At 47.7% G+C, this 13,332-nt stretch overlaps 1 long non-coding RNA gene across 1 annotated transcript in view; it reads left to right on the forward strand.

Annotated features, from left to right (window-relative positions):
• Nucleotides 1-5,755: 5,755 nt before the first annotated feature.
• The window catches only part of LOC119297186, a 43,039-nt gene continuing 35,462 nt past the window's right edge, over nt 5,756-13,332 (forward strand). Inside the window, exons 1-2 of the long non-coding RNA XR_005145570.1 lie at nt 5,756-5,987; nt 7,409-7,410. This is a non-coding gene — a long non-coding RNA (uncharacterized LOC119297186). The remainder of the gene's footprint in view (nt 5,988-7,408; nt 7,411-13,332) is intronic.

Genomic DNA, 13,332 nt, shown 5'->3' on the forward strand with positions numbered 1-13,332 from the left:
GTGTGATCTACGTACCCTTGTAGATCGACAACGAAAGCGTTAGCACAACGTGGTTGATGTAGTCGTACGTCTTCACGGCCTGACTGATCAAGCACCAAAACTACGGCACCTCCGAGTTCTAGCACACGTTCAGCTCGATGACGATCCCGGGACTCCGATCCAGCAAAGTGTCGGGGAAGAGTTCCGTCAGCATGACGGCGTGGTGACGATCTTGATGTACTACCGTCGCAGGGCTTCGCCTAAGTACCGCTACAATATTATCGAGGACTATGGTGGAAGGGGGCACCGCGCACGGCTAGGAATATGATCACGTGGATCAACTTGTGTCTCTAGGGGTGCCCCCTGCCTCCGTATATAAAGGATCAAAGGGGGGGGGTGCAGCCGGCCAGGAGAGGGCGCGCCAGGAGGAGTCCTACTCCCTCCGGGAGTAGGATTCCCCCCCTTTCCTAGTTGGAATAGGATTCGGGAGGGGGGAAAGAGGAGAGAGAGAAGGAAGGGGGGCGCCGCCCCCTCTCCTTGTCCTATTCGGACTAGGGGGGAGGGGCGCGCGACCCAGCCCTGGCCGCCTCTCCTCTCTTCCAATAAGGCCCACTAAGGCCCATATACCTCCCGGGGGGTTCCGGTAACCTCCCGGTACTCTGGTAAAATCCCGATTTCACCCAGAACACTTCTGATATCCAAATATAGGCTTCAAATATATCAATCTTTATGTCTCGACCATTTCGAGACTCCTCGTCAAGTCCCTGATCCCATCCGGGACTCCGAACTCCTTCGGTACATCAAAACTCATAAACTCATAATATAACTGTCATCGAAACCTTAAGCGTGCGGACCCTACGGGTTCAAGAACAATGTAGACATGACCGAGACACGTCTCCGGTCAATAACCAATAGCGGAACCTGGATGCTCATATTGGCTCCTACATATTCTACGAAGATCTTTATCGGTCAGACCGCATAACAACATACGTTGTTCCCTTTGTCATCGGTATGTTACTTGCCCGAGATTCGATCGTCGGTATCTTAATACCTAGTTCAATCTCGTTACAGGCAAGTCTCTTTACTCATTCCGTAATACATCATCTCACAACTAACTCATTAGTTGCAATGCTTGCAAGGCTTATGTGATGTGTATTACCGAGAGGGCCCAGAGATACCTCTCCGACAATCGGAGTGACAAATCCTAATCTCGAAATACGCCAACCCAACATGTACCTTTGGAGACACCTGTAGAGCACCTTTATAATCACCCAGTTACGTTGTGACGTTTGGTAGCACACAAAGTGTTCCTTCGGCAAACGGGAGTTGCATAATTTCATAGTCATAGGAACATGTATAAGTCATGAAGAAAGCAATAGCAACATACTAAATGATCGGGTGCTAAGCTAATGGAATGGGTCATGTCAATCAGATCATTCACCTAATGATGTGATCCCATTAATCAAATAACAACTCTTTGTCCATGGTTAGGAAACATAACCATCTTTGATTAACGAGCTAGTCAAGTAGAGGCATACTAGTGACACTCTGTTTGTCTATGTATTCACACCTGTATTATGTTTCCGGTTAATACAATTCTAGCATGAATAATAAACATTTATCATGATATAAGGAAATAAATAATAACTTTATTATTGCCTCTAGGGCATATTTCCTTCGGAAATAGAGTTGCATGGAGAATTTGACTTTCACGATTGCGATGATGCAAATGCTTAGGGAGACTGGCCTCAAGGCAATTGTTTGGTTGCAGCTCTAGTAGCACTAGGTGGCACAGACATGGCCAAGCTTAGTGCCTTGAAGCTAGAGTGTTTCCTTCAGGAGATGAAGGAGCTCCTCATCACACAACTTCCACTAATCACGATGATTTCCAGGATTGGGGGTTTGCCAGAGAAGCCACTTGTGAAGGCAGGTTGGTGGGAAGATGAGGATCTTCCTCACAAGGCGGTGCACTTGCCTGGAGATCACAGTTGAAGTTTTTTGTGGTGGGCTCTGCGTATGTTCCTCTTGGAAGTGAACCATCAGTCCCAAATGTCAGTGGCACGGGAAACTCAGAGGTGGGGTCGAAGGCAGCTGGTCATGTGTAGGGTGGTCTGATGTCGTAGATGAAGAATTGTGCATATGCGTATTTTGGTCCTTTCGAGGGTGGAGAAATGGAGTCTTTCTTTGGGTAGTTGTTAGAAATCCCCTCTTCTCCCGCAACTAGGGTTATAGTGAAGAAGCACCAAGATCCAATATTTGTTGGATTCATAGGAGCTTGTTCAAATCCGGCAAGCTCTCCACTGAAGAATGTTTTTTGGTGAAGTACTCCCACCGTTGTCCAACATTGAGGCAATTTAGTTTCTCTAGGGACTGGTGGTGGAAATCTACAGGCCAAGAGACCTCTTTGGATGTGGCGAGGAGGATCACGTTGCTCGGTGGTGTTGGTGGTATGGGTGGGACACAGACAAGGCGTCGGGAGGGGGATAGGTTAGGGGGTCCCTCAATGTTATCCTCCCTAGGGAAGGCCTCCGGCTAACCCTTCTTTTGGCCATGTGACGGCAGGCCCGATACCCACCCTTCTCTAAGCTCCTAAAGGTTAGCTAGCCCCATATCTCATGTCCTCCAATTCCACTACAACTAGTCTTGTCATGGCCACCGCTACCTCCTCCGGGAGCCTATGTTGCTCTTGTCCAAGGATTGCCCCTATAATATCCTCCTAGTGCATGGAACCCTAGGTAAGTAGTCTAGTTAGTGGCCACCACAGTTTCAGTACCGTTTCTCATAGCAACAACCTTAGCTACTGTTGGGGAACGCAGTATTTCAAAATTTTCCTACGCTCACGCAAGATGTATCTAGGAGATGCATAGCAACGAGAGGGGAGAGTGTGTCTACGTACCCTCGTAGACCGTTAAGCGGAATCATTTATCAATGCAGTTGATGTAGTCGTACACCTTCACGATTCGTCCTGATAAAGTACCGAACATACGGCACCTCCGCGTTCAGCACACGTTCAGCTCGATGACGTCCTCGCCTTCTTGATCTAGCAAGACGGGCGAAGTAGTAGATGAGTTCCGGCAGCACGACGATGTGGTGAAGGTGTTGGTGAAGAACAATCTCCGCAGGGCTTCGCCAAGCACAACGAAAACTATGACGGAGGATAAACTAGAGGGGACGGGGTTGCCAGCACATGGCTTGGCAATTCTTGATGTGTTCCAGGTGCTAGCCCTGTCCCTCTATTTATATCTTGAGCCCTGGGGTCGAAACTTGGAGCAAAAGCCTCCTCAAAGTCGGTTTTGCCTGCAAGGAAGAGTCTTTCTCGGACTTCCAGGGTCTCCGGCGTTTGCCCCCTGACCTCCGCAAAACTCCTTTTGCACCGACCTAAAGCCCTATGGGCTTCACCCCTTGGCCGAACCATATCATCCTATATATCAATCTTTTCCTCTGGACCATTCCGGAGATCCTCGTCATGCCCGTGATCTTATCCGGGACTCCGAACAACATTCATTCACCAACATACATAACTCATATAATACTATATCGTCAACGAACGTTAAGCGTGCGGACCCTATGGGTTCAAGAACTATGTAGACACGACCGAGACACTTCTCTGGTCAATAACCAATAGCGGAACCTGGATGCCCATATTGGTTCCTACATATTCTACGAAGATCTTTATCGGTCAAACCGCATAACAACATACATTGTTCCCTTTGTCATCGGTATGTTACTTTCCTGAGATTCGATCATCGGTATCATCATACCTAGTTCAATCTCGTTACCTGCAAGTCTCTTTACTCGTTCCATGATGCATCATCCCGTGACTAACTCATTAGTCACATTGCTTGCAAGGCTCATAGTGATGTGCATTACCAAGAGGGCCTAGAGATACCTCTCCGATACACGGAGTGACAAATCCTAATCTCGATATATGCCAACTCAACAAACACCATCAGAGACACCTGTAGAGCATCTTTATAATCACCCAGTTATGTTGTGATGTTTGTTAGCACACAAGGTGTTCCTCCGGTGTTCGGGAGTTGCATAATCTCATAGTCAGAGGAACATGTATAAGTCATGAAGAGAGCAATAGCAATAAAACTCAACGATCATAATGCTAAGCTAACGGATGGGTCTTGTCCATCACATCATTCTCTAAAGATGCGACCCCGTTAATCAAATGACAACACATGTCTATGGTCAGGAAACTTAACCATCTTTGATTAACAAGCTAGTCTAGTAGAGGCATACTAGGGACACATTGTTTTGTCTATGTATTCACACATGTATCAAGTTTCCGGTTAATACAATTCTAGCATGAATAATAAACATTTATCATTATATAAGGAAATAAAATAATAAGTATATTATTGCCTCTAGGGCATATTTCCTTCAGCCTCCCACTTGCACTAGAGTCAATAATCTAGTTCACATCGCCATGTAATTTAACACCAATAGTTAACATCTTTACCCATAGTTCACATCGCCATGTGACCAATACTCAAAAGGGTTCTACTAGAGTTAATAATCTAGTTCACATCGCTATGTGATTAAACACCCAAGAGTAATAAGGTGTGATCATGTTTTGCTTGTGAGAGAAGTTTTAGTCTACGGGTCTGCCACATTCAGATCCGTATGTATTTTGCAAATTTCTATGTCTACAATGCTCTGCACGGAGCTACTCTAGCTAATTGCTCCTATTTTCAATATGTATCCAGATCAAGACTCAGAGTCATCCAGATTGGTGTCAAAGCTTGCATCGACGTAACTCTTTACGACGAACTCTTTTATCACCTCCATAACCGAGAAATATTTCCTTAGTCCTCTAAGGATAATTTTGACCGCTGTCCAGTGATCTACTCCTAGATCACTATTGTACTCCATTGGCAAAATCATGCTAAGGTATACAATAGGTCTGGTACATAGCATAGCATACTTTATAGAACCTATGACTGAGGCATAGGGAATGACTTTTCATTCTCTTTCTATTTTCTGCCATGGTCGGGTTTTGAGTCTTTACTCAACTTCACACCTTACAACTCAGGAAAGAACTCCTTCTTTGATTGACCCATTTTTAACTTCTTCAAAATATTATCAAGGTACATACTCATTGAAAGTCTTATCAAGCGTTTTGATCTATCCTTATATATCTTGATGCCCAATATGTAAGTAGCTTTACTGAGGTCTTTCTTTGAAAAAATCCTTTCAAACACTACTTTATGCTTTCCATAAAATTCTACATCATTTCCGATCAACAATATGTCATTTAAAACAATACAGAGGCTAGCCAACTCGCTCGCAGGGAGCTCCCTTGATTTCCTGCTTCGTTGGTTGTTCGATCATGGTCAAACTGGTCTTCGACTTTGTTTCGACTATTAGATGTTCGCTGCTGGTTTTGACCGCGTGGTAAGTTTGCATGGCCAATGACCGGTGGGCTCTTGTTCTGTGCCTATTGGCTGGGTAAGCCGTTTCGAGGTGCGAGTGCGCCCTCTCCCCGCACGCCGCGTGCACGTCGCGCCATTTGCGGGAGCGTGGGTAACCCTACCATCGAAAGCCCCTCGGCCCAATCCAATCGCCCGCACTCTGCAACCCTCCCTCCCTCCTCGATCTCTCTCCCTCAGCCGCCACAAACCCTAGGTCCATTTCCTACGATCATGTGGTCACTGCCCCTGCTCCATCCGACCTCCGTGGCGGCCGAGAGCCTGATCCGCGCCGACGCCGTGCAGGCGGCGGCCGGGGTGGGCGTGGAGAGGGCCTATGCGGTAGCCGCGGGCGGGGCGGTGGCGGCCAAGGCCAGGGAGGACGAGGTTAGGGAGTACAAGAGTGACGTGTTGAACCCCTCCGCGGAGGAGTTCGTGCCGCTCTCCCGCCGCCAGGGGGACGGTGCACGCCGCCTGTCGGCCGACACGCCCATCTTCGTCTCGCCCGACTACTATGCTCCTCCGTCCACCGACTCTGTCCATGCAGGTGGCCAGTTTCCTTCCGCCCCAACCTTCTCCACTGTCTCCCCAGTTCATCCTCCGTCCCTTGCTGCCCGAGATTCTCATCTGCTCAGGCCGCGAGGAAGCCACGTGAGGAGGAGAGACCTCGTCTCGAGAATCTCGGGAGGAGGGGCTCAACCAGAGAGGAGCAGATGCCAGCCAGGTAGTTGGCTCGGCTTGACGCCGTCCTTCATGTATGGGCCGTGGGAGACCCTAGCGCCATCCTTTAGGTGTCTTCACGGCTGCAGGAGTGTATGTGAGCCCCCAACCATCTCTCTCTCCGGCACTCATTTTCTCTCTCTCACGTTTTGCCTTTGTGGTTCTCTGTTCAACTGAAGATGGCTTCAGATAGGACTAACATTGGAATATTCATGTGTTATAGGCCAATATAGATTTTCATTTAACTTCTGGATTGGTGCAGGTTCGAGGATATAAGTCTATCTGATATGTTGTTGACGGGGATTAAGATTATTGTACTGACATATCTGAAAGTATTGTACTGATGAAGGAAATATGTCCTAGAGGCAATAATAAAGTTATTATTTATTTCCTTATATCATGGTAAATGTTTATTATTCATGCTAGAATTGTATTAACCGAAAACATAATACATGTGTGAATACATAGACAAACAGTATGTCACTAGTATGCCTCTACTTGACTAGCTCGTTGAATTAAAAATGGTTAAGTTTCCTAGCCATAGACATGAGTTGTCATTTGATTAACGGGGTCACATCATTAGAGAATGATGTGATTGATTTGACCGATTCCATTAGCATAGCACTTGATTGTTTAGTTTGTTGCTATTGCTTTCTTCATAACTTATACATGTTCCTATGACTATGAGATTATGCAACTCCCGTTTATCGGAGGAACACTTTGTGTGCTACCAAACGTCACAACGTAACTGGGTGATTATAAAGGTGCTCTACAGGTGTCTCCGAAGGTACTTGTTGGGTTGGCGTATTTCGAGATTAGGATTTGTCACTTTGATTGTCGGAGAGGTATCTCTGGGCCCACTCGGTAATGCACATCACTATAAGCCGTGCAAGCATTGCAACTAATGAGTTAGCTACGAGATGATGTATTATGGAACAAGTAAAGACACTTGCCGGTAACGAGATTGAACTAGGTATTGAGATACCGACGATTGAATCTCGGGCAAGTAACATATCGATGACAAAGGGAACAACGTATGTTGTTATGCGGTCTGACCGATAAAGATCTTCGTAGAATATGTGGGATCCAATATGAGCATCCAGGTTCCACTATTGGTTATTGACCGGAGACATGTCTCGGTCATGTCTACATAGTTCTCGAACCCGTAGGGTCCGCACGCTTAAAGTTTCGGTGACGATTGTATTATGAGTTTATGTGATTTGATGTACCGAAGGTAGTTCGGAGTCCCGAATGAGATCAGGGACATGACGAGGAGTCTCGAAATGGTCGAGACGTAAAGATCGATATATTGGACGACTATATTCGGACATTGGAAAGGTTCCGAGTGATTCGGGTATTTTCGGGGGTACCGGGGAGTTACGGGAATACGAGGAAGATGTAATGGGCCTCATGGGCCAAGTGGTGGAAGAGAGGAGGCAGGGCCCGTGGCCCCCTAGCCCAAACCGAATTGGACTAGGGGGCCGGCCCCCCTTTCCTCCTTTTCCTCCTTCTCCTTCCTTCTCCTTCCCCTCCTTCCTTTCCTCCTCCTAGTAGGAGTAGGAAAGGGGAGTCCTACTCCTACTAGGAGGAGGACTCCTCTTCCTGGCGCGCCCATAGAGGGCCGGCCAGCCTCCCCCTTGATCCTTTATATACAGGGGCAGGGGGGCACCTCTAAACACACAAGTTGATCAGTTGATCTCTCCCAGCCGTGTGCGGTGCCCCCCTCCACCATATTTCCACCTCGGGCATATCGTAGCGGTGCTTAGGCGAAGCCCTGCGTTGGTAGCAACATCATCACCGTCACCATGCTGTCGTGCTGATGAAACTCTCCCATGAAGCTCTGCTGGATCGGAGTTCGCGAGACGTCATCGAGCTGAACGTGTGCTGAACTCGGAGGTGCCGTGCGTTCGGTACTTGGATCGGTCGGATCGTGAAGACGTACGACTACATCAACCGCATTGTGCTAACGCTTCCGCTTTCGGTCTACGAGGGTACATGGACAACACTCTCCCCTCTTGTTGCTATGCATCACCATGATCTTGCGAGTGCGCAGGAAAATTTTGAAATTACTACGTTCCCCAATAGTGGCATCCGAGCCAGGTTTTATGCGTAGATGTCATATGCACGAGTAGAACACAAGTGAGTTGTGGGCGATATAAGTCATACTGCTTACCAGCATGTCACACTTTGGTTCGGTGGTATTGTTGGATGAAGCGGCCCGGACCGACATTACGCGTACGCTTACGCGAGACTGGTTTTACCGCCGTGCTATGCACACAGGTGACTAGCGGGTGTCAGTTTCTCCAACTTTAGTTGAACCGAGTGTGGCTACGCCCGGTCCTTGAGAAGGTTAAAACAACACTAACTTGACAAACTATCATTGTGGTTTTCGATGCGTAGGTAAGAACGGTTCTTGCTCAGCCCATAGCAGCCACGTAAAACTTGCAACAACAAAGTAGATGACGTCTAACTTGTTTTTGCAGGGCATGTTGTGATGTGATATGGTCAAGACGTGATGAGATGTAAGTTGTTGTATAAGATGATCATGTTTTGTTGAAGTTATCGGCAACTCGCAGAAGCCTTATGGTTGTCTCTTTATTGCATAAGATGCAAGCGCCAAATACTTGCTTTACAATTATCGCTATGCGATAGCAATAGTTGCAAGAGCAATAGTTGGCGAGATGACCATGTGAAGACACATTGATGTAGATCAAGATGATGGAGATCATGGTGTTATGCCAGTGACGATGGAAATCATGACGATGTTTTGGAGATGGAGATCAAAGGCACAAGATAATGATGGCCATATCATGTCACATATTTTGATTGCATGTGATGTTTATCTTTTATGCATCTTATCTTGCTTTAATTGACGGTAGCATTATAAGATGATCTCTCACTAAATTTCAAGATAAAAGTGTTCTCCCTGAGTATGCACCATTGCCAAAGTTCATCGTGCCCAGACACCACGTGATGATCGGGTGTGATAAGCTCTACGTCCATCTACAACAGGTGCAAGCCAGTTTTGCACACGCAGAATACTCTAGTTAAACTTGACGAGCCTAGCATATGCAGATATGGCCTCAGAACACTGAGACTGAAAGGTCAAGCGTGAATCATATAGTAGATATGATCAACATAGTGATGTTCACCATTGAAAACTACTCCATTTCACGTGATGATCGGTTATGGTTTAGTTGATTTGGATCACGTGATCACTTAGAAGATTAGAGGGATGTCTTTCTAAGTGGGAGTTCTTAAGTAATATGATGAATTGAACTTAAATTTATCATGAACTTAGTCCTCGTAGTATTAGCATATCTATGTTGTAGATCAATAGCTCGCGTTTAGCTCCCCTGTTTTATTTTTGATATGTTCCTAGAGAAAACTAAGTTGAAAGATGTTAGTAGCAATGATGCGGATTGGATCCGTGATCTGAGGTTTATCCTCATTTCTGCACAGAAGAATTATGTCCTTAATGCACCGCTAGGTGACAGACCTATTGCAAGAGCAGATGCAGACGTCATGAACGTTTGGCTAGCTCAATATGATGACTACGTGATAGTTTAGTGCACCATGCTTAACAGCTTAGAATCGGGACTTCAAAGATGTTTTGAACACCATGGATCATATGGATGTTCCAGAAGTTGAAGTTAATATTTCAAGCAAATACCCGAGTTGAGAGATATGAAGTCTCCAACAAGTTCTATAGCTAAAAGATGGAGGAGAATAGCTCAAGCAGTGAGCACGTGTTCAGATTGTCTGGGTACTACAATCGCTTGAATCAAGTGGGAGTTAATCTTCCAGTTAAAATAGTGATTGACAGAATTCTCTAGTCACCATCACCAAGTTAGTAGAACTTCGTGATGAACTATAGTATGCAAGGGATGATGAAAACAATTCCCAAGCTTTTCATGATGATGAAGTCAATGAAGGTAGAAATCAAGAAAGAGCATCAAGTGTTGATGATTAACAAGACCACTAGTTTTAAAGGAAAGGGCAAAGGGAAAGAAAGGGAACTTCAAGAAGAACGGCAAGCAAGTTGCTGCTCAAGTGAAGAAGCCCAAGTCTGGTCCTAAGCCTGAGACTAAGTGCTTCTACTGCAAAGGGACTGGTCACTGGAAGCAGAACTGCCCCAAGTATTTGGCGGATAAGAAGGATGGCAAAGTGAACAAAGGTATATTTGATATACAGATTATTGATGTGTATTTTACTAGTGTTTGTAGCAACCCCTCGGTATTTGATACTGGTTCAGTTGCTAAGAGTAGTAACTCGAAACGGGAGTTGCAGAATGAACAGAGACTAGTTAAGGGTGAAGTGACGATGTGTGTTGGAAGTGGTTCCAAGATTGATATGATCATCATCGCACACTCCCTATACTTTCGGGATTAGTGTTGAACCTAAATAAGTGTTATTTGGTGTTTGCATTGAGCATGAATATGATTTGATCATGTTTATTGCAATACGGTTATTCATTTAAGTAAGAGAATAAATTGTTGTTCTGTTTACATGAATAAAACCTTTTATGGTCATACACCCAATGAAAATGGTTTGTTGGATCTCGATTGTGGTGATACACATTCTCATAATACACTTCTGCTTCGGTATACTCCCCTTAAACACATCAAGGGCTGAGATTCCCCCATACCCCTTCGCTGCCAGGGGCACGATCGTCTTATTTAAAAAAATGACCCCCCGCGCGTCCACGCCGATACTCCGCGTACCTGTGTGTACGCGGCTGCGGGCCGAGCCGAGCCGCTTGGCAGTCGTGAGCACGCGAGCCGAGCCGAGCAGTTAGCATCCACGGGCCCAGTATGTCAGATGCAGGGCGTGTTTTATTAAAAAAGTCGGCATTGACCGGTGGGGCATACGTGTGGATGTGGCGCGAACGGCCGTATCGCCGTGCAATTAACTGCTTTGCAGTAATGGCGGCGTGCATGCAGGTGCCGACTGCTCACGGTTGATCTTCTGCCGCCCGCCTGCTACCCTCGTAGTCCGCGCCCTCCACTGTCGCACATGCAGCGACCGGGCGCTTGCCGCCCGCCTTCCGCCTCGGGCCGGCAGTTGACGCGACCAGTCGGCTGCCGCCGCTGCGGCGACCGCCCGCCCGCCTTCACACGCCACCGACGCATCGCCTGCCGCGCCTACCGTCCTGACGCCTTCCCACGCCACCACTGCCGCGCCCAGATGCCAGGGATGCCTCGGCTGCCGTGCCACGCCTTCACACGCCACCGCTGCCTCGCTTTCACACGCCACCGCCCGTGCCGCCAGCCGCCCGCCTTTCCCTTGGGGCGCGCGCCGCCGATGGCTCGCCCACCCACCTCCCTCCCCCGCCGTCTATAAAAGGCCGCGTCAGCCCCTCACCACGCCGTGCCATCTCCCTCGCCCCGCCCATCTCTCTTCCTCTCCTCGCCCGCCCATCTCCCCCTCCTCGCCGGCAATGTCTTCCAGCGACTCCGACGAGGGCGCGTGGCCGAGCGGCGTCTGGCCGCTGAGCCTGACCATCGGCGACCGGCAGCCAAGTTGCCAAGGCCATGGTGGATCGGGGCAGACGGCATCCCAACCATGGGACCGCCACCGACAAGGGAGCAGCTCCACGCGTTCCCTGGCGGCCGGTACAACTGGAGGGCCCGGCGCAGGTTCTGGCGCGGGAAGAACATCGACATCGTCCTCGGCGCGTTCAGGGACGCGGCATCCAGTCGCACCATCGGGGACATTACCGGCGAGGCCGGCACTTCCCGTGGTCGCCGCCACCACGATCCACCTCCAGCCGCCCCCACTGCCCCGGCACAGCAGGCACCCCCTGCCCCGGTGCTGGTCGAGATCCTGCCGGTGCAGGCCGCCCTCGCGCAAGACGGAGACCCCGACGACACGCCGGGGCTACTTGCGGTGCTGGCCCGGTCGGCAGAGGAGGAGGCGGCAGTGGCCACTCGTGAGGAACAAGAGCGACTGGCGGCCATAGCGGCGGTGCAAGAGCAGCAGGTGTGGGAAGACAACTGATGAGATTTCAGCAGCGACGACGACGACGGTGGCGACGATGGTGGCAACGGCGGCGAAGGAGAGGCCGGCGGTATGGCCCCGGTCGTCGACCTCACTGGCGCCAGCGACGACGAGTAGTCTAGTGTTAGGGTTTTTATTTAAATGGTCTAAGTTATGTAAGAGCAGTGCTCGGTTATGTTTAGGGTTATGTAAAATATTTTGAATTATGAATGAACTCGGAATCGCTTATCTAAAAAAAAATCCGTATGTTTAATTTGATGTTAGTCGTGCAACTTCAAAAAATAAACGGAAAGATACATTTCAACGTTACGAGACGATAATCGACACAGAAATTGTAGAAAAATCAGTCGCAAAATGCATGCATGGGGCCTTCCCTCATACCCGAACGGTCTCCGGAGAACTTGTCATGCATGCACACCAAAAACATATTACGTCACGTCCGGGCTGTGGTATGTGGTGTTTTCACGAAAAAATTATGAAAAAAATCTTAAAGCAATAAAAAATCCAGAAAACTTTTCATGCATCCTAATGATGATGGTGGAACACTATAAAAAATTGTGGGTACATTTCAAGGATGTCGGAAAAAAAACTCCTTTCGTGCGGGGCCTTCGGTCCTGGCCGAATGGTCTCCGGAGAAGGAGGCCAATTTGTCGACATATTCGGAATGACCTCAATTTTTGCAAGTCAGTTGGTATGCCCACCCCCACAGTCAATACAAGAATTGAACGTATTTGGACATCAAAAACATGTTGCGTCACGTCCAGGGGTGTGGTATGTGGTGTTTTCACCGAAAAATTATAGAAAATTCATAAAGTAAAAAAAATCCACAAAACTTGGCATGCATCCTAGTGATGATGGTGGAACACTATGGAAAAAATTTGAGTTCATCTCAAGGATGTCGAAAAAAAACTCCTTTCGGACCGGTCCTTCAGTCTGCCCGAACGGTCTCCGGAGAAGGAGGTTAATTTTTCGACATATTCGGAATGACCTCAACTTTTGCAAGTGAGTTGGTATGGTCACCCTGACATTCAATCCAAGAATTGAACGTATTTGAACACCAAAAACATGTCGTGTCACGTCGGGGGTGTGCTATGTGTTGTTTTCACAGAAAAAATTATAGAAAATTCATAAAGCGATAAAAAAGATACAAAACTTGGCATGCATCCTAGTGATGATGGAGGAACACTATAAAAAATTGAGTTCATTTCAAGGATGT

The sequence above is a fragment of the Triticum dicoccoides genome, chromosome 5A (genome assembly GCF_002162155.2).
Source record: "Triticum dicoccoides isolate Atlit2015 ecotype Zavitan chromosome 5A, WEW_v2.0, whole genome shotgun sequence".
Classification (NCBI taxonomy): domain Eukaryota; kingdom Viridiplantae; phylum Streptophyta; class Magnoliopsida; order Poales; family Poaceae; genus Triticum; species Triticum dicoccoides.